The sequence below is a fragment of the Mauremys reevesii genome, linkage group 23, assembly GCF_016161935.1.
Source record: "Mauremys reevesii isolate NIE-2019 linkage group 23, ASM1616193v1, whole genome shotgun sequence".
Lineage (NCBI taxonomy): Eukaryota > Metazoa > Chordata > Testudines > Geoemydidae > Mauremys > Mauremys reevesii.
The window spans coordinates 3,391,938-3,414,904 of NC_052645.1; the positions used below are offsets into that span (position 1 = coordinate 3,391,938).

General features: G+C 53.9%; 2 non-coding genes across 2 annotated transcripts; one reads left to right on the plus strand and one right to left on the minus strand.

Moving 5' to 3' along the window:
* Positions 1-6,026: 6,026 nt before the first annotated feature.
* On the minus strand, positions 6,027-6,108 carry TRNAS-GCU. Its single transcript has one exon. It is a non-coding gene; the product is annotated as a tRNA-Ser (tRNA).
* A 4,557-nt stretch (positions 6,109-10,665) lies between these two features.
* Positions 10,666-10,738, plus strand: TRNAF-GAA. The gene has a single exon. It is a non-coding gene; the product is annotated as a tRNA-Phe (tRNA).
* Positions 10,739-22,967: the final 12,229 nt, after the last annotated feature.

Genomic DNA, 22,967 nt, shown 5'->3' on the forward strand with positions numbered 1-22,967 from the left:
TATATGGACAAAAATGGGAATGACTCCCCAGGTCATTCTCTTCTTTAAGTTTTGTCTGAAGGGAGAGTCAGTCCTGCCTAGACTATCAGGCAAGCCTCCTAAAGAACCAGAGAGACAAACGGTCGTTCCAGCTCAGAGCCCCAGACATCCTGCAGAAATGATGGGCTGCATGCCATTCTAGGGGGTGCCCCTGCAACAACCCCATCCATTGCTTCCCTCCTCCCCCACCCCTCCTGGGCTACCGTGGCAGTTATCCCCCCATTTGTGTGATGAAGTAATAAAGAATGCAGGAATTTGAAACAACACTGACTTTATTGCCTCTGCAAGTAGAGTTCAAAGTGGGGAGGGGAGAGAAGCCTCCAGCTGCTATGATATTCCAGGCAGGACTGAATCTCCATTAGACAAAGCTTAAAGAAGAGAATTACCTGAGAATCATTCCCATTTTTGCCCAGGCACCCCCAACTGACCTCACCAAGACCTGCCAGGAGCACTCATGGGACAACGATGAGGGATATCAGCCCTACCATACCATCTAGAGAAGGGAAGGGGACACTGCTGTGTAGTGCTGCAGCACCACATCTGCCAGCACCATCCAGTAGACATACAGCGACATTGGAAAAAAAGGCAAGAAATGATTTTTTTCCCTTTGCTTTCATGGGGAGGGAGGGGGACAACATATACCCTGAACCACCTGCGACAATATTTTTGACCCTTTAGGCTTTGGGAACTCAGCCAATAATTCAAATTGTTTTCGGAGAGTGCAGGAACTGTGGGATAGCTACAGACGTCAGTTGCCCCTCCCTCCATGAGCATCCATTTAATTCTTTGGCTTTCTGGTACGCTTGTCTCAGCTCTCAGCTCTTAAGTTTCAGCACTGTGTCGAGTCCCTGTTGTGGCCTCTGTATATCATGGCCTTGGAGATTTTTTCAAATGCTTTGGCATTTTGTCTTTTGGAACGGAGTTCTGATAGAACAGATTCATCTCCCCATACAGAGATGAGCTTCAGTATCTCCCGTACGGTCCATGCTGGAGCTCTTTTTGGATTCTGGGACTGCATGGTCACCTGTGCTGATCGGCACTCCATGCTGGGCAAACAGGAAATGAAATTCAAAAGTTCACGAGGCTTTTCCTGTCAACCTGGCCAGTGCATCCGAGTTCAGATTGCTGTCCAGAGTGGTCACAATGGTGCACTGTGGGATAGCCCCCGGAGGCCAATACCATTGAATTGCGGCCACACTAACCCTAATCCGAAATAGCAATACCGATTTCAGCGCTACTCCCCTCGTCGGGGAGGAGTACAGATATCAGATAAGAGCCCTTTAGATCGATCTAAAGGGCTTCATTGTGTGGACGGGTGCAGGGTTAATGCGATTTAACGCTGCTAAATTTGATATAAAATCGTAGTATTGACCGGGCCAGAGAGAGCAGCAGGTTTCTCCTATTGTTTCCCGCTCTTGTTTTCTTGATTAGTTTCTCCTCTACACCAACTTGTTTGGTTTCTTTCTCAGCCTGGCTAGCTCAGTTGGTAGTGCATCAGACTTTTAATCTGAGGGTCCAGAGTTCAAGTCTCTAGTCAGGTGATAAACTACTCCCCAAGATCTTAAACTGTCTTTCTCATGTCCTCTTTGTTACTTTTTCTCTTCAGGATTTTCCCTTTCCTCAGAAGGGCCTTTTTGTGTGTGGGTTTGAAGGGGCAACTTCCTGACAGCCCCTCTGTCCTTGCAGCCTGGAGGAATAAAGGTCTCTGGGCATAGAGCATGTTCCTCCCCTGCACGCACGCATGCACGCACGCACGCACGCACACACCTGAAAATCCCTAAGGAATTAGAATCACCTGCTGCCTTTCCCTTTCCTGTTGGATCCCCAAACAAGGATGCTCTTCAGCCTAAACCCATGTCCCCTCTTTTCCCAGTGCCCCTCAATCCCAGCCCTCAGTCCCTCCTATGCTCACTCCCAACCGGAGCCTGCTCCTCTTCACCCTTCACCCTTCTCCTCTGTCCCAACCCACAGCCCCCTCCTATTCCCAGTGCCCCTCAATCCCCATCCACAGGCCCCCTCCTCCTCATGCTGCTCCTCAATCCCAACCCACGGTTCCCTCCTTCCCTCCAGCAGCAGGTGCTTCAGACCCCCTCAGGAAGATTTTCTTGCAAGGTTTCGTGTAGGAGTCTGCATGTGGATTTTACAATATGTTGGAAATCTGTTGGGTTGCTTGCCGAAATGATCACTTGTGGCTGGTGTTGGATTCCCAGTCTCCATGTTACAGGGGCAGGAGAAATAAAGGGTTGTTATCCTTGTTGTGTGAATCAAGGGCAGCACAACTGTGCTTGGCAGACCCCGATTGAGGGACTCACCCTCAATTCAATAGCACTTGCTAGGCAGGGGACAGGGGTTCCAATGCCAAGTGGGCCAAGCTCTGGGTCTCAATACTAAAATTGAGGTGTCAGACCAACGTTAGGACAGGGTGGATGTGGAGGGATGAGTGAGTCCCTAGACAACATAGTGAGTATGGAGCCTTCTTATTTCCCCCCTTTTCCACCCAGGATGGCAGGTGAACTCTACAGAGGCACCTCGGGGACAACAGCTATGAGTGGGGTGCAGAGAGGGGATGGCTCATGTTAAAGGACTTTTGTTTGCTGGACTTACGAATCGTAGGGAGAAGGACACTGCCCAGCTTATTTGGGGGGGGGGTGAGTCTTTCCCTCGTGGTTTACGTTTATGTGTTGGGGCTGCTGACATGACTTCTGCTAACCCTGGGCTTACATTGCAGTGTAGACATACCCTGAGAGGGCATCTAGACTGTGATAAAATCCCGCTGGCCCGGCTGGCCTGGATGAGCTGATTTGGGATCCTGGAGCTCATACTGGAGCCCAGGCTTGGAGACCCTCACCCCTCATGGGGTCTCGGAGGCTGGGCTCAAGCCCAATTCTCTACACTGTAATTTTATAACCCTGCAGCACAAGCCCCACAAGCCTGAATCAACTGACCCAGGGCTTGAGAATAGTGACGTGGGTGTGTTAATGGCAGTGTAGACATAATGCTAGGCTATGTCCACACTACAATGAAACACCCATGGCTGCCCCGTGCCAGTGCAGGCTCCCAGGCTAGGGCTGTGGGGTGGTAAATTTGCACTGTAGACATCTCAGATCAAGCTCAATACTGGGCTCTGGGACCCCACGAGGTTGGGAGGGAGTTTAGCAAGCAAAAAAGGTAAAATGGCAGTGGAGTATTACCCTGGACTCAATGGCAGTTCTCCATTGGTCTGTCTGCTTTGGGGCAGGGACAATAACACGTCCTGCTGCATTCGTTATTTCAAAGGGCGGTTTAGGATTTTCTTTCTCACACACGGTGCACGAAGCAGGACTCAATCCTTGGTGTAAACTAAATGAGCCGCTCACAGATTCTGGCAGCCACAATGAGCCATTCGGTGTGAGAGCCCAGACCTGCCCCTGTCCCAGAGGGAGGGGGGTCATCTGTGAGAAGCTGGACCACTGACCTATCAGCTCTTAACTCCCAAACTTTCAGTAATTCTGTTATCAGTGCCTGTGAGTATAATCTAAACAGCCATACTGGGCTGGACCAAAGGCCCATCTAGCTCTGTGTTTTGTCCTCTGACAGTAGCCAATACCAGGTGCCCCACGAGTTACACAACAAGTCACCACTGGGAGTTGAACCCAGGATTTCCTGTTTACAAGGCAGGCACTTTAGCCAGTTAAGCCGTGGTGCCTACCTATGGCTAAACTACCGTGTCTGCCCACACCGGACTCCCTGCCATCCCCACTGGGAACTGACAAACTTTGCTTGTGTTTGGATTCTGCAAAGCAGAGGAGCAGGTGAGGTTTTCCTTGCAAGGGGGGGGTGTGTGTGTGTGTGTGTGTGTGTGTGTGTGTGTGTGTGTGTGTGTGTGTGTGTGTGTGTGTGTGTGTGTGTGTGAGAGAATCTTTGGCCAGGTCTGCACTACAAAGTTATTTCAGCATCATTATATTGCTCAGGTGTGTGACAAACACACAACGCTCCCTCGGTCAGCAGCTTGTGGCTGGTGCACACACTGCAATGCCATGTCTGGTGACAAAACTGCCCTGTTTTGGTGACAAAATAAAACCACCTTGACAAGAGGTCTAGAGCTTTTTGCAGCAAACTCAAAGTGACAAATTGTCAGTCTAAATGCTGCTGGTCATTATATCACCATAACTGGCCTCCACCAGTATCCCACCATGCCTGCCGTGAACTCACCTGCCCTGCATTCCTGCTACAGAGGTTGGGTCCCTCCCCTTTCATAGCTCCAGAAAGTTCTGACAGCTGAGCCACTATCTATACTGGGATTAGCTTGATAGAACTGCATTGTCAGCCTAAGTAATGTAATTACTCCAACCTAATTTTGTAGTGTAGACCTGTCCAAAGAATCACACACACAGCTGGGGAGCAAAACTTCACCTACTCCTCTGCTTTACAGAATCCAAACATGAGCAAAGCTTGTCAGGGCCCAGTGGGGATTGGCAGAGATTCAGGTGTGGGCAGACACAATGGCTTAAATAACCACAGGTGTCATAGTTTAGCTGATTAAAGCACCTGTCCTGTAAACAAAAGATTCTGGGTTCAACTCCCAGTGGTACCTTGAGGAGTGGCTTTTGGGGCATCTGGTATTGGCTACTGTCAGAAGACAAGATTCAGAGCTAGATGGACCTATGGCTTAAATTACACTCACAGGCACTGATAATAGAGTTACTGAAAGTTTGGGTGTTAAGAGCTGATAGGTCAGTGGCCCAGTTCCCTCAATGTGGTTTTACCATTTCCACTCGCTAAACTCCCTCCCAACCTCTATAAAATTACAGTGCAGACATATGGGCTTGAGCCCAACCTCTGAGGCCCCACGAGGGGTGAGGGTTTCTGAATCCAGGCTTCAGTGTGAACACAAATATCTGCACCACAGTTTTTAGCCCCTCAGCCTTAGCTCCAGGAGCCCAAGTCAGATGACCCAGGCCAGCCCTGCTGCCATCTTTATCCCAGGAGAGATGGACTCTAAGGGTACGTCTCCATTGCAGTGTAAGCCCAGGTGTGGCACGCTGTGCTCAGAGCAGCACCCTGCAAGCCCCATATTCACCACTCTCATATAATGATGACATGTTTGTACAAAGTCTGCCTGGTGAGGTGTCATTTCAAAAGTCTTCATCTGTTGAACATTAATATCTTGTTGGATTGTGTGTGCTCGCATTGGTTGGGAAGTTATGAAGTTTTGCTCTGTGTGCGTTACTGGGATATTTTATGAGGTTGGGAAATGCCCCCCACCAGCCTTTCAGGTGTGACAATGGAGGAGCCAGACTCACTGCTGGCCCATTGAAGGGATCCACACTCCCAAGGACTATCCCAGGAACCGTGTACAATGCAGACTTCTCCGAGATAGCACAGCGACAATGGACACTGCTTGACTCACATGGTAGCAAAGGAGCTTCCTAGCAAGTTGGAAGAAACTATGAAAGGGAGGAAGAGACATCATGACTTGGCCTCTCTCCCCCACACCTCAATACCTGTAAACACATCTGGAGGACAAACACTGAACTGAGATGAATCAGAAGAGAATAATAATAATAGATTCAAATCAGTGTCCCCAAACAGACTAGTATGGGTGTTTCAGCAGAAAATTTTCAGTCTGGGGAATTTTGTTTTCTCAGTCAGACCTTGCCAAGGGAAGCAGGGAGAAAATGTTTGAGTTGCTTCCTTCAGAACAGCTTGGTCTAGACACTAGCTCTGGTTCACTGCTCTGGCCTTGCTCGGGTTGAGGATATTTTAATAATTTGGGGAGGTGCCAGGGTGGTTGAGGGAGATGAGGAGGATGTTCCCTTTTGAGATAAAAACTAAGAAATACAGAACTAGAGAATTTTTTTTTTTTTTAGAAATCTGGGATTTAGACATTTTATTTAAAGTAAGGGCGTTCTGAGTTTCTGTTTGCAAGAAGTACCATTGTTTGATCTGTCATTGTACCAAATGGGGAGATGGTTGTCTATAAAGGATGGGTGAAGACTAAATGCATCCGATGAGGATGGGATTTGAACCCACACGTGCAGAGCACAATGGATTAGCAGTCCATCACCTTAACCACTCGGCCACCTCATCAGAACTGTAAAGAAAAGGACAGGAGGAGAAATCTAAGGCCGGCAGAGACAGGGGCAATAAGGCATTTTTAAATACTAAGCGGAAGCAGGGGCTGAATGAGCTCCCTCCTCACATCTAGTGAGGAGCTGGGGGAAAGACTTCAGGAACAGACAATGTTTGCATAGACAAACCTACTCTGCCTAGATATGCAGCATGATGGGGCCACTTTCCCCAAAATGACCAGTTTTGGCTGGTGGCAGGTTACAAATCACTTTAGGATTGAGTGGAATGAAATGTTATTATCCTTCCTGCATGAGTGAAGGGCAGCAGAACATACCTAGTCGGTCCTGATGGAGGGGTAGGTGGGTGAGGAATAGCTTTTATTGGACTTCATAGAAGTGATTGAGAACATCACCCTAAACCAGTGGTCCCCAAACATTTCACACTGTGCCCTCTTATCCAGTTGGGGGAGGGCAAAACCAGAGCTTGAGGGACTCAGCCCTGGGTGGTGGGGCTTAGACTTTTGGCTTCAGCCCCAGGCCCTAAGAAGTCTAATGCCAGCCCTGGTGACCCCATTAAAACAGGGTTATGACCCACTTTGGGGTCCTGACTCACAGTTTGAGAACCACTGCTCTGTGCTAAAGGGAGAGAGTTTTCCTGTGGGTGTAGTTAATCCACTTCCCCAAGAGATGGCAGGTATGTCAGTGGGAGAAGCTATATCAGTGGGTGTGCAAGCTGTGGTGTTTGCCACATTTAACAAGTTTAATCAAACCCCATTTTTAAAACCATCTGTAGCCTGGGAATGGCAAAGGACCTCGATGAAGGAGGGTCTGTCCTTTAAAGTCCTGGAGATCATGAGTCCATGCTTTTGCCATCATGGGAGTATAGCTGAGTGGTAAAGTGCTTGATTGCAGATCAAGTGGTCCTTGATTCAACCCCCAGTGTTTTCTTATAACCTTCTTTCTTTTTTTTAAAAAAAGGAAAACATTTTCATTTTCATTCTCCATTCTGTTCAGGAGCTCCACTGTACAGGGTTGCTTGATATGGATGTAAACACTCAACATTTCACTGTCCAAATGCATAAATACCTAGCAAAGCTGTCTATCAGCTGAAATCAGTTTCAGTCCTCAAAGTGTCAATTTATGTTTTCATCAATTAAACAAAGGTATCATATGAATGTACATTTCCAGATCCCTCTTCTCCAGGAGCTGTGCTGTGCAGAAGAACAAGAGTCACATCCAGCTGCAGTTCAGGAGTCTGATAACCAAAGAGCTGTTGCCAGCTCAAAGAGCCTGAGGCGGAGCAACAGCAGGGTTCATTGCCCGGTGTGCGTAGCACTAATTGACACACCAGGGTGGAGAAGCAAAACCAGGTTTATTTGAGCCCAAATAAGGTGCCAGGGAGAAAAAGCATCTCAAATCCTGCACACCCGTGCGCAGGCAGGGTCCCAGCATTTATACCCCACTTGTTTGTGTAAGCCTTTTGTTTGGTTTTCCCCCTCACCCCTCCCTTCCCAACAGCAGTTACTTTAAACATTACATTTCAGCGTGTTAGAAAAGTTCTCATTCGCATGCTTATCTATGGCCTTCACAGCACAAACGCATACAGATTTTCCTCCCCCCTCTCCCCCTCCTCCCCGCCGCTTCTGCTGTTTTAAACTCCTGCATTTGCAAGCTGAGACAGCTGACAGTTACACATTTTGCTTGCTGTCTGTTAGCATCTTAGGCTGGTTAAAGTTCACAGCATGGAAGACCTCTGGTTCACTCAGGCCTGTAGTCACAACTTTGGTTTACTTAGGCCTAGTGACACCAACAGAGCCAATAAATGTTCTGAGGGCTGGAGAAAAATGCCTTCTAGTGAGCTATTGAACAAGCTCAACCTGTTTAGCTTATCAAAAGAAGATTGAAAGGTGACTTCATTGAAGTGTTGAGGGGCCTTAATGGAGAGAAAAGATTGGATATGAAAGGGCTCTTGAATCTAGCAGAGAAAGGCATAACAAGACCCAGTGGCTGGACGGTGAAAAAAGACAAATTCATATTACAAATAAGATGCAAATATTCAACAGCGAGGATGATTCACCGCAGGAACAAGCTACCAAGGAAAGTGGTGGATTCTCCATCTCCTGATGTCATTTAATGAAGACTAGATGCCTTTCTGGAATGTGTTTGCCCCAAAGTAGCTCTTGTGTCATACAGGAGGCCTGTGATATGCAGGGGGTCAGATTAGATGCTCTAATGGTCTCTTCTGGCCATCAAGTCGACTAATTTCTGAAAAACTGAGTGTAGCATTGGGAGCAGCGTCTGATGTTTTCCTGTCTAGCCGGCTTGCTGCCTAGAACGAACGCTCCTTGAGTGGGGTGATCCACAGGGAGTAGCTCAAACCTCCAAAGTGCCTGGCCAGGGGCAGGACATTAGCCCAGCAAGGGAGGGGTGTGGCAGTGACATCACAAAGGATTTTTGCAGGACCTCAGACTATTGGTCAAAAGTGGTGGGGAGGTGGTGACCTCACAGAGAGATGCTGACATCAGCCAGGCAGGACAGGGGTGAGGGGCCAGGAAACCTCAGAGACCCCTGTGGCTTTGCTTCAGCAAGTCTCCCTCTCCAGGTCTCTCTTTGAGGACTGAGAGAGTATTCGGGTTCACGGACATGAGTGCCAGGAGGAACCTCTTTCGAGTTTTCTCCTTCCCTTTTAGTGATTTTACTAGAAAACAGACGTCCCAGTTTAGAAGGTAAGAGCCTCCTCGAGGTTTAAAACCTGTTCAGTCTGATCCATCTGGTGACAGTTGAATTCTAGGCATGGAAAACACGAACTTAAGGAGGCAGAATTTTATTTCGCACCTGGGATTTTGTCCCATAGAATCACTGTGGTCATTAGGGTTTATCCTTTTTGTTTCACCTTTTCCTCCATCCATCCCTTCCTCCTTTCTCTTTGTCTCTTGCTTCTTTTGTCCTTTCACCTGTTCCCCTCCCAACACCAGGAGCGGGTGTGTGTGTGTGTGTGTGTGTGTGTGTGTGTGTGTGTGTGTGTGTGTGTGTGTGTGTGTGTGTGTGTGTGTGTGTGTGTGTGTTGCAGGGGAGTGCTCTGCAGCTCCCACTGTGGGAGGTCCACCCAAAAATGTGGGGCTGAAATAGTGCTCGGGCAGTGATCCCCACCAGTGACCTGGGCCATCCTTTGGGCTCTCTGGTGAGAACCCTCAGCCTCCCGTCCTCAGTCTCTACCCTGATTGGCTGAGCAGGGGGTTATTGACAGGGAGGAGACTCAGGTCCTTGTTCTCTTTTAAGACCAAGGAAATAAGTCAGAACCAGTCATACGTTTGACAAATTTTGCTGCTTCTCTTCATTAATGGTCTCTGAGCAGTTTATGATTCTCTCTAACATTGCAGTTCTCCTCAAATGCTTGCTGAATAATTACTGTGCACTGTTGTTGGTCTGGAGCTCATCCGAGAGCACTTTATTCAGGTCATTCAATGTGTGAAATTCAAGGTCTGATGGTTAGTTTGAAAATCAGGGCTCTTGGGTCCTATTCCCAACTCTGCCACTGACTGGCTGTGTGACCTAAGACAAGTCAATTCTCCTTTCTCAGCCTTAGCTTCTCCCTCTTTCAAGTAGGGATAATGATGATCCTCTCCTACCTACCTCACGGTGGGTCGAGGATGGGGATCCATTGGAGAGTGTCACTAGGAGTATCAGAGGGGCCGTGTTAGTCTGGATTTGTAAAAGCAGCAAAGACTCCTGTGGCACCTGGCTAAGCAACGAGAACAAACAGTGATCAGCTGTTCAGTGGGGTGCAAGAGGCGCTGGGCGGGGAGGGGGAGGAGCAGGGAGAGGAAGAGGTGGGAGAGGGAGAGGAATGGGGCAGGAAGGTGCAAGCCGGGAAGAGATGGGACAGGGGTGGGGGCTTGGGGGAAGGGCCTGGGGAGAAAAGGGGGGGCTTTGTCACAGACCCCTCTAGGTCCGGCCCTGAAGGGAAGCACTGACTATCACAGTGACAATAGAAGTGACCAGCCTTGCGGGGGAGGCTGAGGGAGATCCGCACTCACCAGGTCTCTTCTCTCCCCCACGGTGAGCCAGACACTGCTCTCTCCTGGCTCTCACTCTAGCAGCTGGACACCAAGGAGCCATTTCCCCACAGGAAGTGCATCGAGTGCCCCTGTGGTGCTGGGGGGCTGGCGCTGCTGCTGCCTGTGGGGCTGGCAGGGGGGCTGATGTCTGCACAGACTCTCAGCTGCCAGGCCGGAGGGGGCACTTGGGACCTTACCAGACTGGCTCAGTGAAGACGGGGGGTTGACAGAGCAATACAGACGCTCTCCAGAGCACGGAGCAGCAGCCGCCCATGCAGCCAGGCAATGAGCATTTCCCACAGCCTGGAGCCGAGGGGGAGGCGCCAGCTGCTGTTCCAGCTCCTCGGGGACAGGCCCTGTCAGCCAACAGCCACTTCTTACTGACCACAGCTAAGGGCGCCGGGTTCCTCCGGTGCGGGTGTGGAGCAGCCGTTCGTTTTTCTGTCCTTTTTGTGTGCAACTGCTGACAAAAACATCCCAGACAGAGAAGGAACAGGCCAAAATACTTCCATACAGCTGCTGAAGTAGCTCAGTTGGGAGAGCGTTAGACTGAAGATTTAAAGGCCCCTGGTTCAATCCCAGGCTTTGGCAGACCCTTTCTTTGGTCTTTGTGCAGTGGTGCCTTGTTTTCTGGGAGCACAGCAGTGCCTGCACCCAAGGTGAGTCCCTGAGCTTGGGCTCTGCAGTAGGAAAACATAGAATGGACTTCTGCCCCTAGTTGGCCCACCTGACCTTTAACAAGAAGAGATGGGAGCTGTCTTTCCCAACATGGCAGGAAGAGAGTGAGGCAGGAATGGTGCCAGAGGGCTGCTGGGCAGTGACAGGCAGGGATTGGGGATGGAAGCTCCTCTGCGCAGCTGAGCAAGGGCAGTACCAGGGAAGGGGCCATCTGTAAAAGTGACCCAGCAACACCTCTCTTCCTCTGGGCACCTAGAGCAGAGGCGGCTGGTGCTGACAGCTCCAAGTGAAGGCTTAAAAGCTACAGAGCAACTGAGGGCAGGGCCAGAGGAGGGCAGGACCATGCCTATGCATGGCCACCAGACGGCCACAAAGACACCCAGCCAGCCTGCTCCCTGCCATGCCAAACCCCCACTGAAGACGTGCTTAATCCACTTGCTGATCAGGAGGAAAACCTGTCAAAATCTGTGTGCAAGGAGAACACACTTGGCTTGGAAGGAGAGAGGAAAAAGAGCAAGTGAAAAAAATAACCAGTGAGAGTGAGAGAGAGAGAGAGAGAGAGAAAAGAACGTGAAAGGCAGAGAAAGAAATAAAGGGAGAGAAAAAAAATTAGAAAAAGAAGGAAAGAAAGGAAGAGCATGAAAGGTAGAGGGGAAAAAAGAAAGCAAGAACATGCAAGCTAGAGAAGGAAAGGAATGAAAAAGAACGAATGAACCACAAGCGCTAGTTGAAGCTGGAATGGGAGAGTCAGAGAAAGGACAGACTGACCCGTTAAGTAAGGTTGCACCCGATTCTCTATGTTGGGGGCACAGTCCTCCCATTTCAGTCCTGGCCCTGCTTGGGTTGACCATCCATAGGTGTCTACTGGCACTTCCATGCTGCGAGGAGGGGACAAGCCCCCCCCCATACCCTCCCCTCGGGACATGGGCTCTCCCCAATCCTGACCCCCTTCCTGCACGCTCCTGGGAATGGGGGGAAGGTGGGCGGTAGGCGTGTGCTGAGCAGCACCATGGGTGTCTCTCTCTGGGGCGAAGGAAGAGGATATTTTTTGTACCAGAAGGAAAGAGCAGGGGGCGGGGGCGTTTGTGGAGCCGGGGCGCACACCAGAGAGAGGAACTGAACGCAGCCCAGCGTGAGCCCAGTGCCAGTTGGAGCCGAGACGCCCATACCTGGAGGACCATCTGCAGAACCTACCTTGATGGTGCCGTCCATCACCGCTCCCACATGGAGCGTCCCACCTAGACCTGCCTGGACGAGGTGAGGTGGTGCATTGGCAAAGGGGGCGGTTTGAGCAGGGTTCTGTGTGTGTGTGTGTGTGTGTCTAATTTTGGGAAGTGAAGTCACAAACTGCTTGGGCTGGTTTCCTATTGGTGTGACCGATTTTTGCAAAGCTTCCCCCCCCCCCGCCCCACATCTTCTTTTGGCACTAGGGCTTTCTGCGCTGCCGTTGACAAGGCAGAATCAAGGCCCCCGTTGGGCCAGGCGCTGCCCAGACACAGCAAGATACAGGCCATGCCCCAGAGAGTTTACAGGCTCCATATCCAAAAAGTGGGAGGAGAAACAGACCCAGTGTCACACGGCAGCACTGAGAGCAAAACCCAGGAGTCCTGGCTCCTGCTGCTCTAACCACTAGACCCCACTCTGCTCCCAGAGTTGGGGCCAGAACCCAGGAGTCCTGGCTCCCCAAAAGGGGGGGAGTGGGGTCTAGTGGTTAGAGGAAAGGAAGATGGGTGTCAGGACTCCTAGGTTCCAGTCTCAGCACTGGGGTTAGAGTGGAGTCTCGTAGCTTAGCACAGGTGGGGCTGGAGCCAGGACTCCTGGGTTCTTCCCATCCCCCCTTCCCCCCCCCCCAAACCATCTTGCACAGCAGGAGGGAGCTGGGCAGGAAGTGGTGATGAGGTGAAAACTACCAAGAAATGCAAATCCTAAAAGGAGACTGTGCCAGGAACCGAGTGGTGCACAAACCATGGCCTCATCTCCACCTCTAACCCCGCCCCCCTTGGCTGGCACTGGATTGTGCCCCCTGTGCCCCCCCAATCCACCCCCTGCGAGCCCTGGGGGGCAGGGAATAGCCATGGTGCTGGGCCCCCCATCCAATTGAAGTATTCAGTGTTGCAGTGACCCCAAGGTGTGTGCACAGAATGGGAATGGTGGGGGTGTGTGTGTGTGTGTGTGTGTGTGTGTGTGTGTGTGTGTGTGTGTGTGTGTGTGTGTGTGTATGGATGGATGGATTGATTTCTGCATGTATTTGTATATGTGTGGTTTTCTGTAAGGGTTTTGTGGGGGGGGTGTTATTACAGCTGTGGGGGTTGTGTTTGTGGCTGTGCAAGTGTGTGTGTTCATGTGGCTGGATTTGTGCATGTGTTTGCCTCTGTTAGCAGTTGTGTTGATGTTGGCTGGATTTGTGCGGGTGTTTGTGTATATTAGCAAGTGTGTGTGTGTTTGTGTGGCTGGATTCATGCATGTGTTTGTGCATGTTTGCAAGTGTGTGTGTGTGTGTGTGTGTGTGCGCGTGTGCTCTGCTGCCCTCTTTCTGCGCAACAACCGTTTCTCTATATGTCACAGCCCCCATACCGTCGACCCCGGTGGTGATTTCCCCATCTTACAAGGGCTGGCTGGCCTGACCCTTCTCCCCTCTGCGCAGTGTGGCGGGAGCTGCAGCTCACCCCCTGTGGGGCAGGAGTGCCAAGGTGCTGGGTGCTGGGCTCCGATGCACCTGGAGAGCAGCTCAGGTGAGGTGGGGCAGGGCATGTGGTGTCCGTTCTGTGTTGCCTGGTGCTGGGCCATTGCACAGTCCCCAGCCACGCCACACAGCGCACCCCGAGAGGGGGCAGGGGGCCAAGCAGATGATCCAGCACGAGGGGGAGAGGATGTGTGGTTGGGGGGAGGAAAAGCCTGGGGCTGCACTGGGGGAGTGCAGAGCAGCGGTGACACCCCAGAAACCTGCAGCAAAGGGATGAACAGGTGGGGTGGGTGGATAGAAGAGGCAGCGGGACTAAAATCTAAAAGGGGAGTGTGGGGTCTGGTGGTCAGAATGGGGGAGGGGGGTTGGTGGTCAGAATTCCTGGGTTCTATCTCCAGCCCTGGGAGGGGAGTGGGGTCCAGTGGTTAGAGTGTGTGTCCGGGCGGGGGGGGGAGCCAGGACTCCTGGGTTCTCTCCCTGGCTCTGACTCTCTTGTGCAATCCCTCGGCAGTTACCCAACTCACCAGCGTGTGGGAGCGAGGGGCTGGGGCCTGGTTGTGACACAGCCCAGAGTCCCGTGCTGCCCCTTTGTTACCCAACCCGGGGCAGGGTGGGGGATGGCCTGGGAGACCGGCTAAGAAAGGCGCTTCTGGTGGGTTTGTGTGTGGGTCACGCTGCCCCCTGCTGAATAGACCCCTCTAGGTCAGAACCAGTCTCAGCCCGGGTCAGACCCTGGGAGCCCAGCCCCCTCTGTCGCCACGGCGATGTCTATTGGTCTCCTGGAAAGGTCCGTTCTCATGGGTAGCTGTGTGTGTGCGCGTGTGCTCTGCTGCCCTCTTTCTGCGCAACAACCGTTTCTCTATATGTCACAGCCCCCATACCGTCGACCCCGGTGGTGATTTCCCCATCTTACAAGGGCTGGCTGGCCTGACCCTTCTCCCTTCTGCGGAGTGTGGCGGGGGCTGCAGCTCACCCCCTGTGGGGCAGGAGTGCCAAGGTGCGGGGCACTGGGCTCCGATGCACCTGGAGAGCAGCTCAGGTGAGGTGGGGCAGGGCGTGTGGTGTCCGTTCTGTGTTGCCTGGTGCTGGGCTGTTGCACAGTCCCCAGCCACGCCGCACAGCGCACCCCGAGAGGGGGCAGGGGGCCAAGCAGACGATCCAGCACGAGGGGGAGAGGATGTGTGCTTGGGGGGACTCCAGTGACAGTGAGTTCCACAGGCCTCGGCGCAGGCTGCATGGGGCAGGAGGTCCTTGTGTTGGGAGCAGTGAGAGTGAACTGCGTGCAGTTGTGTCTCTGAGCATGATTGTGAATATTCTGGTGTGTGTGGCTGGAGGTGTGATTGTTTCTCTCTTTGGGGGTTGGGCTAGCATGTCCCTCTGGGTGTGTTGTGTGTGAGTGTTCTTGGGATTGTGTGAGTGTCTTTGTGCGTCAATATGTGTGTATGTCACTTGCTGCAGGATACAAAATTCTGCAAAGCCGCCAACACACACACACACAGAGTGGGGCTCAGCCCCACCAGCAGGGGGCAGCAGGGACACACACGTCTCTCCTGGGCCAGCTTGGACAATTTCCCATCACGACCCGGCACAGCGCTGGTGCCCCCGCACGGGGGTGGGCAGCGACCGGGCGGGGGGGGGGCAGATGTGCTGGATTCAGAAGGAAGCACTTTGGGAAAATCAGTCACGGCCCTTAGCAGAGCTGGGACACAGACCCAGTGACCCCTGCACCACCCTGGGAGGGGAGTGGGGTTGAGTGGTCAGAGCAGGGAGGGGGCTGGGCAGCAGGACCCCTGGGTTCTACCCCTGGCTCTGGGAGTGGGCGGGGGGTCTAGAGCAGGGGGACTGGGAGCCAGGACTCCTGGGTTCCATAGGGGAGACTGTTTTTTCTTGTGCTTCCCTCCCTAGAGATCCCAGCCCAGCCCCCTAGTGGAGAGTGAGTGGGAGCCGGGGAAGTTGCTCTCCCACTTCAGAAACATGATTCAACCTCCCCTCCCCCATGGGCTGTGACATCATGGACCCCTCCCTCCCCCAGGCAGACAGTAAAAGCCCCGCCCACCACAGAAGGCGGAGTCAAATTGCACCCACAACAATCCCACTCATGGTTGCAAAGAAACCCCACCCAGCCCCCTGCTAGGACAGGATCTGCTGCTCCCACCTTTTCCTTACCACCATGAGCTGCTCCCCGCCAGGCACCACACCCCAGTCACACGCCTTTGGTCACTACGTAGCTCAGTGGCAATCACTGCCCCGAAGTGACTCCGGCGCAGACACCCACAGCACGAACTCCCCACACCGGATTCTGTCCACACGCAGAGAATTCTCTCCGCCGGGCTCCTTCGGTTCCTCTCGCTGCTCCCCGTCCTGCCGCCAGACACTGCTCATCTGCATAGCCCCGCCCATGGACACGTGACACCTACTGTCGTTCTGGTCTCCAGTGAATGAGTTGCCTGCGGGGAGTGAACACGTCACCGCACGTCACAGCCCCAGCGCACGTCACAGCCGCCGGGCGGGGATTGTCTGTGAGCCCCGTGCTGGGGGCGGGGCTTCAGGGAGAGACCCAGCCCCATAGACAGACTGGGGCAGGGAGACATTGGGGGGAGGGATGAGGGGATGGGGGGCGGGAGAGACCCAGCCCCATAGACCTGCAGGGGCAGGGAGATATTGCGGGAAGGGAGGAGGGGATGGGAGGAGAAGGGGGGAGGGAGAGACCCACCCCCCATAGACCCCTATGGGCAGGGAGATATTGGGGACAGGATGGGAGAAGGGGGATTGGCAGAGACCCACCCTGGGGTGCAGGAGAAATGGGGTGGGGTGGAGGGAGACATGTCTGGTGGGGGTGGGGTGTGTGAAATGTTGGTCCAGGGAAACTGAGTCACTCCCAGGACATCGTGTGCAGGGGGGAGCACAGGGGCAGGGAGAGAGATCCAGCCCCACAGAGCCCCAGAGGGATATTGCGGGCAGGGGAGGAGATGGAGGGGGGAGAGACCCAGCCCCATAGACCCCTAGAGGCAGCAGGATATGGGGGGGTAGGAGAAGGGATGGCAGAGGAGACACCCATCTCCTTAGACCCCCAGAGGCAGGAAATGAGGGGAGAAGGGGGGAGGGAGGGATCCAGCCCTATAGACCCGTAGGGGCAGGGAGTTATTGGGGGCAGGAGGGGAGAAGGGGGGTTGGCAGAGACCCAGCCCGGGGTGCAGGGGAAATGGGCTGGTTTGGAGGGAACTGGGGAGGAGAAGAGACACATGGCAGGACACATGTTGGGACAGGGAAACTGACTCACTCCGAATACATGCGGAGCAGGGCAGGGCGGAGGCAGATCAAGCTGGTCCCAGGGTAATTTCGGGGGGCTCTGATTCCCCACTCAGCCAGGGGGCTCCCCTCTGGGCTGAGGAGCCCTGGGGTGGGGCGGGTGCAGGGGCTGGGTGTGTGTGTCAGGCTGGGGGAGCTGCCTGGGCAGAGGGGCTGGAACCAGGGGCGGCTCCAGGCACCAGCACACCCAGTGCGTGGTTGGGGGGCAAGCTGCAGGGGGGGGGGCTCTGCTGGTCACCCCGAGGGCAGCAGGCACCCCAGCCCCTCCCCTCCCCTCCCAGAGCTGGGGGAGAACCCAGGAGTCCTGGCTCCCAGCCCTGCCCCTCCCCCGTATTCCCATATGGCTCCATCCAACAGCCCCCCCTGCCCCTGAGTGGGGAGAGAGGAGGCCGAGGGAGAAGCAGGGGGGGCGCTGGGACACGGGAGTTCTGGTCAGGAGCCGGCGGGGGGCGGGGCCGGGGCTCTCTGGGGGCGGGGCGGGATGAGGACTTGCGTTGGGGGGGAGGTGTCAGGTTGACCAGGGACCCGCCCTCACCTGGGCTGGAGCGGACGGAGGCGCCCCGGGGCAGGCTGGGAGTTGTAGTTCCTGGCTCGTCTCACAGCGGAAGTGACGGACGGTTGCTCAGACAACGCGCCCCCTCCCGGTGCACTCTGGGAAGCGTAGTTCTCTCTCTCTCTCTCTCTCTCTCTCACACGCAGCCTCTATGGGAGGAGGGGCCGTAACTCGTCACTTCGCCGCGCCCCTCCCTGATTGGCGGAGAGAGCGCGGGACAGAGACTCGGCGCGTGGGGGGAGGACCCGGTTCCCTCGCCCCGAGGCTTCGCTACCCCCCCACCCAGGGGCGGCTCTAGAAATCGGGCTGCCCCAAGCAGCGCGGAGCGCTGCGCCGCCCTTCCCCGGTCCCGCGGCGGGTCCCCTCTTCCCGCGGCTCCGGTTGAGCTCCTGCCGGCATGCCTGTGGCAGGTCCACCGGAGCCCGGGACCACCGGACCTGCCGCAGTCATGCCTGCTGGAGCTCAACCGGAGCCGTGGGAAGACGGGACCTGCCGCAGTCGTGCCTGCGGCAGGTCCGCTCGTTCCGGGCTCCGGTGGACCTGCCGCAGGCATGCCGGCGGGAGCTCAACCGGAGCCAAATGCCGCCCCCCCCCGGGAAACGGCCGCCCCAAGCGCCTGCTTGGCGCGCTGGGGTCTAGAGCCGCCCCTGTCTATAGGGCTGGATCCCTCCCTCCCCTCTTCTTCCCTTATTTCCTGCCTCTGGGGGTCTATGGAGATGGGTGTCTTCTCTGCCATCCCCTCTCCTGCCCCCCGCCATATCCCGCTGCCTCTAGGGGTCTATGGGGCTGGGTCTCTCCCCCCTCCATCCCCTCTCCTGCTCCCAATATCCCTCTGGGGCTCTGTGGGGCTGGAGCTGGGGCTCTCTCCCTGCCCCTGTGCTCTCCCCTGCACACGATGTCCTGAGAGTGACTCAGTTTCCCTGGACCAAGATTTCACACACCCCACCCCCACCCGACATGTCTCCCTCCACCCCACCCCATTTCTCCTGCACCCCAGGCTGGGTCTCTGCCAATCCCCCTTCTCCCCTCCTGACCGCAACATCATCCTGCCCCTGCAGGTCTATGGGGCTGGGTCTCTCCCTTCCCCCTTCTCCCCCCATCCCCTCATCCCTTCCCCCAATATCTCCCTACCCCAGTCTGTCTATGGGGCTGGGTCTCTCCCTGAAGCCCCGCCCCCAGCGCGGGGCTCACAGACAATCCCCGCCCAGCGGCTGTGACGTGAGGTGACATGATCACTCCCCGCAGGCAACTCATTCACTGGAGACCAAAACGACAGAAGGTGTCACGTGTCCATGGGCGGGGTTATGCAGATGAGCAGTGTCTGGCGGCAGGACGGGGAGCAGCGAGAGGAACCGAAGGAACTCGGCGGAGAGAATTCTCTGCGTGTGGACAGAATCCGGTGTGGGGAGTTCGTGCTGTGGGTGCCTGCACCGGAGTCACTTCAGGACAGTGATTGCCACTGAGCTGCATAGTGACCAAAGGCGTGTGAATGGGGTGTGGTGCCTGGCGGGGAGCAGCTCATGGTGAAAAGAAAGCAGCAGATCCTGTCCTAGCAGTGGTTTGTGGGGGTTTCTCTGCAACCATGAGTGGGATTCTTGTGGGTGCAACTAGACCCCCCCTTCTCTGGTGGGGTAGGGCTTCTACTGTCTGCCTTGGGGAGGGGGAGGTCCATGATGTCACAGCTCATGGTGGAGGGGAGTTTGAATCATGTTTCTGAAATGGGAGAGCAACTTCCCCAGCTCTCACTCACTCTCCACTAGGGGGCTGGGCTGGGATCTCTAGGGAGGGAAGCACAAGAAAAAACAGTCTCCCCTATGGAACCCAGGAGTCCTGGCTCCCACTCCCCCTGCTCTAGACCCCCTCCACTCCCAGGACCAGGGGTAGAACCCAGGGGTCCTGGTGCCCAGCCCCCTCCTGCTCTGACCACTCGACCCCACTCCTCTCCCAGGGTGGTGCAGGGGTCACTGGGTCGGTGTCCCAGCTCTGCTAAGGGCCTTGACTGATTTTCCCAAAGTGCTTCCTTCTCAATCCAGCACATCTGCCCCCCCCCCGCCCGGTCGCTGCCCACCCCCGTGCGGGGGCACCAGCACTGTGCCGGGTCGTGATGGGCAATTGTCCAAGCTGGCCCAGGAGAGACGTGTGTGTCCCTGCTGCCCCCTGCTGGTGGGGCTGAGCCACACTGTGTGTGTGTGTGTGTGTGTGGTGGCTTTGCAGGATTTTGTATCCTGCAGCAAGTGACACACACACACATTGATGCACAAAGGGACTCTCAATCCCAAGAACACTCACACACAACACACCCAGAGGGGCATGCTAGCCCAACCCCCAAAGAGACAAACAATCACACCCCCAGCCACACTCACAATCACACTCAGACACCAGAATATTCGCAATTGTGCTCAGAGACACAACCGCACACAGTTCACTCCCACTGCTCCCAGCACAAGGACTTCCTGCCCCACACAGTGTGTGCTGAGGCCTGTGGAACTCACTGCCACTGGACAGCTACCGATGAGAATGGACCTTTCCAGGAGACCAATAGACATGGCCGTGGCGACAGAGGGGGCTGGGCTCCCAGGGTCTGACCCGGGCTGAGACTGGTTCTGACCTAGAGGGGTCTATCCAGCCGGGGGCAGCGTGACCCACACACAAACCCACCAGAAGCACCTTTCTTAGCGGGTCTCCCAGGCCATCCCCCACCCTGCCCCGGGTCGGGTAACAAAGGGGCAGTACGGGACACTGGGCCGTGTCACAACCCGGCCCCAGCCCCTCGCTCCCACAAGCTGGCGAGTTGGGTAACTGCCGAGGGATTGTACAAGAGAGAGTCAGAGCCAGGGAGAGAACCCAGGAGTCCTGGCTCCCCCCCAACACACACGCTAACCCCTGGACCCCACTCCCCTCCCAGGGCTGGAGATAGAACCCAGGAATTCTGACCACCAACCCCCCTCCCCCATTCTGACCACCAGACCCCACACTCCCCTTTTAGATTTTAGTCCCGCTGCCTCTTCTATCCACCCACCCCACCTGTTCATCCCTTTGCTGCAGGTTTCTGGGGTGTCACCCCTGCTCTGCACTCCCCCAGTGCAGCCCAAGGCTTTTCCTCCCCCCAACCACACATCCTCTCCCCCTCGTGCTGGATCATCTGCTTGGCCCCCTGCCCCCTCTCGGGGCGCGCTGTGCGGCGTGGCTGGGGATTGTGCAATGGCCCAGCACCAGGCAACACAGAATGGACACCACACGCCCTGCCCCCACCTCATCTGAGCTGCTCTCCAGGTGCATCGGAGCCCAGTGCCCCGCACCTTGGCACTCCTGCCCCACAGGGAGAGAATCATAGAATCATAGAATTCAAGATCAGAAGGGACCATTATGATCATCTAGTCTGTCCTCCTGCAAGATGCAGGCCACATAAGCCGATCCACCCACTCCTGAACTAATTCTCTCCCTTGACTCTGCTGCTGAATGCTCCAAATCGTGATTTAGAGACTTCAAGTAGCAGATAATCCACCAGCAAGCGACCCCTGCCCTATGCTTCGGAGGAAGGCGAAAAACCTCCAGGGCCACTGCCAATCTACCCTGGAGGAAAATTCCTTCCCGACCCCAAATATGGTGATCAGCTGAACCCCGAGCATGCGGGCAAGACTCTCCAGCCATACCCTCTGGAAAAAGGCTAACAATATCCCAACATTGACCCTTTGTACTAATTACCAGTGTGGCACGTTATTGACCTATTGACTAAACCCGTTATCCTATCATACCATCCCCTCCATAAACTTATCCAGCTTAATCTTAAAGTCATGGAGGTCCTTCGCCCCCACTGTTTCCCTCGGTAGGCTGTTCCAGAATTGCACTCCTCTGATGGTTAGAAACCTTCGTCTAATTTCAAGCCTAAATTTCCTAACTGACAATTTATATCCGTTTGTCCTCGTGTCCACATTAGCACTGAGCTGAAATAATTCCTCTCCTTCCTTGGTATTTATCCCTCTGATATATTTAAAGAGTGCAATCATATCTCCTCTTGTCCTTCTTTTGGTTAAGGAAAACAAACCGAGCTCCTCAAGTCTCCTTTCATTCCTCGGATCATTCTAGTGGCCCTTCTTCGTACTCGTTCCAGTTTGAATTCATCCTTCTTAAACAAGGGAGACCAAAACTGCACACAATACTCCAAATGAGGTCTTACCCACACCTTATATAACGGGACTAGCACCTCCTTATCTCTACTAGAAATACCTTGCCTAATGCATCCCAAGACCGCATTAGCTTTTTTAACGGCCACATCACATTGCTTACTCATAGTCATCCTACGATCAACCAGGACTCCTAGGTCCTTCTCCTCCTCCGTTACTTCCAACTGGTGCGTCCCCAGCATATAACTAAAGTTCTTATTAGTCATCCCTAAATGTATAACCTTACACTTCTCATTATTGAATTTCATCTTGTTACTAATACTCCAGTTTACAAGGTCATCCAAATCTCCCTGGAGGATATCCCGATCCTTTTCCGAATTGGCAATACCTCCCAACTTGGTGTCATCCGCAAACTTTATCAGCCCACTCCTACTTTTGGTTCCGAGGTCAGCGATAAATAGATTAAATAAAATCAGACCCAAAACCGAACCTTGAGGAACTCCACTGGTAACCCCCCTCCAACCCGACAGATCACCCTTCAATACGACCCTCTGCAGTCTCCCCTTTAACCAGCTCCTAATCCACCTCTGGATTTTCATTTAGATCCCCATCTTTTCCAATTTAACCAGTAATTCCTCATGCAGTACCGTATCAAATGCCTTACTGAAATCAAGATATATTAGGTCCACCGCATTTCCCTTGTCTAAAAAATCTGTTACTTTCTCAAAGAAGGAGATCAGGTTGGTTTGACACGATCTACCTTTCGTAAAACCATGCTGTAATTTGTCCCAGTTGCCATTGGCCTCAAGGTCCGTAACCACTCTCTCCTTTAAAAATTTTTCCATGACTTTGCATACTACAGATGTTAAACTAACAGGCCTGTAGTTACCCGGGTCACTTTTTTTCCCCTTCTTGAATATAGGAACTATATTTGCTAATCTCCAGTCGAACGGTACAGTCCCCGAGTTTAGAGATTTATTAAAAACCATCGCTAATGGGCTTGCAATTTCACTCGCCAATTCCCTTAATATTCTAGGATGAAGGTTATCCGGGCCCCCCGATTTACTTCCGTTAAGCTGTTCAAGTTTGGCTTCTACCTCAGATACCGTAATGTCTACCCCCATATCTTCATTCCCATCAGTCCCTCTACCACTATTTCTTAGCCCTTCATTAGCCTCATTAAAGACCGAGGCAAAATATTCGTTCAGATATTGTGCCATGCCAAGATTATCCCTAATCTCCACTCCGTCTAAAGTTTTAAGCGGTCCCACATCTTCCTTCTTGGTTTTCTTCCTATTTATATGGCTAAAAAACCTTTTGCTATTGGTTTTAATCCCCTTCGCTAGGTCCATCTCCACCCGGCTCTTTGCCTTTCTCACTGCTTCCCTACACCCTCTGACCTCAATAAGGTAGGTTTCTTTGCTGATCCCTCCCATTTTCCAGTCCCCCACCACACTCTGCAGAGGGGAGAAG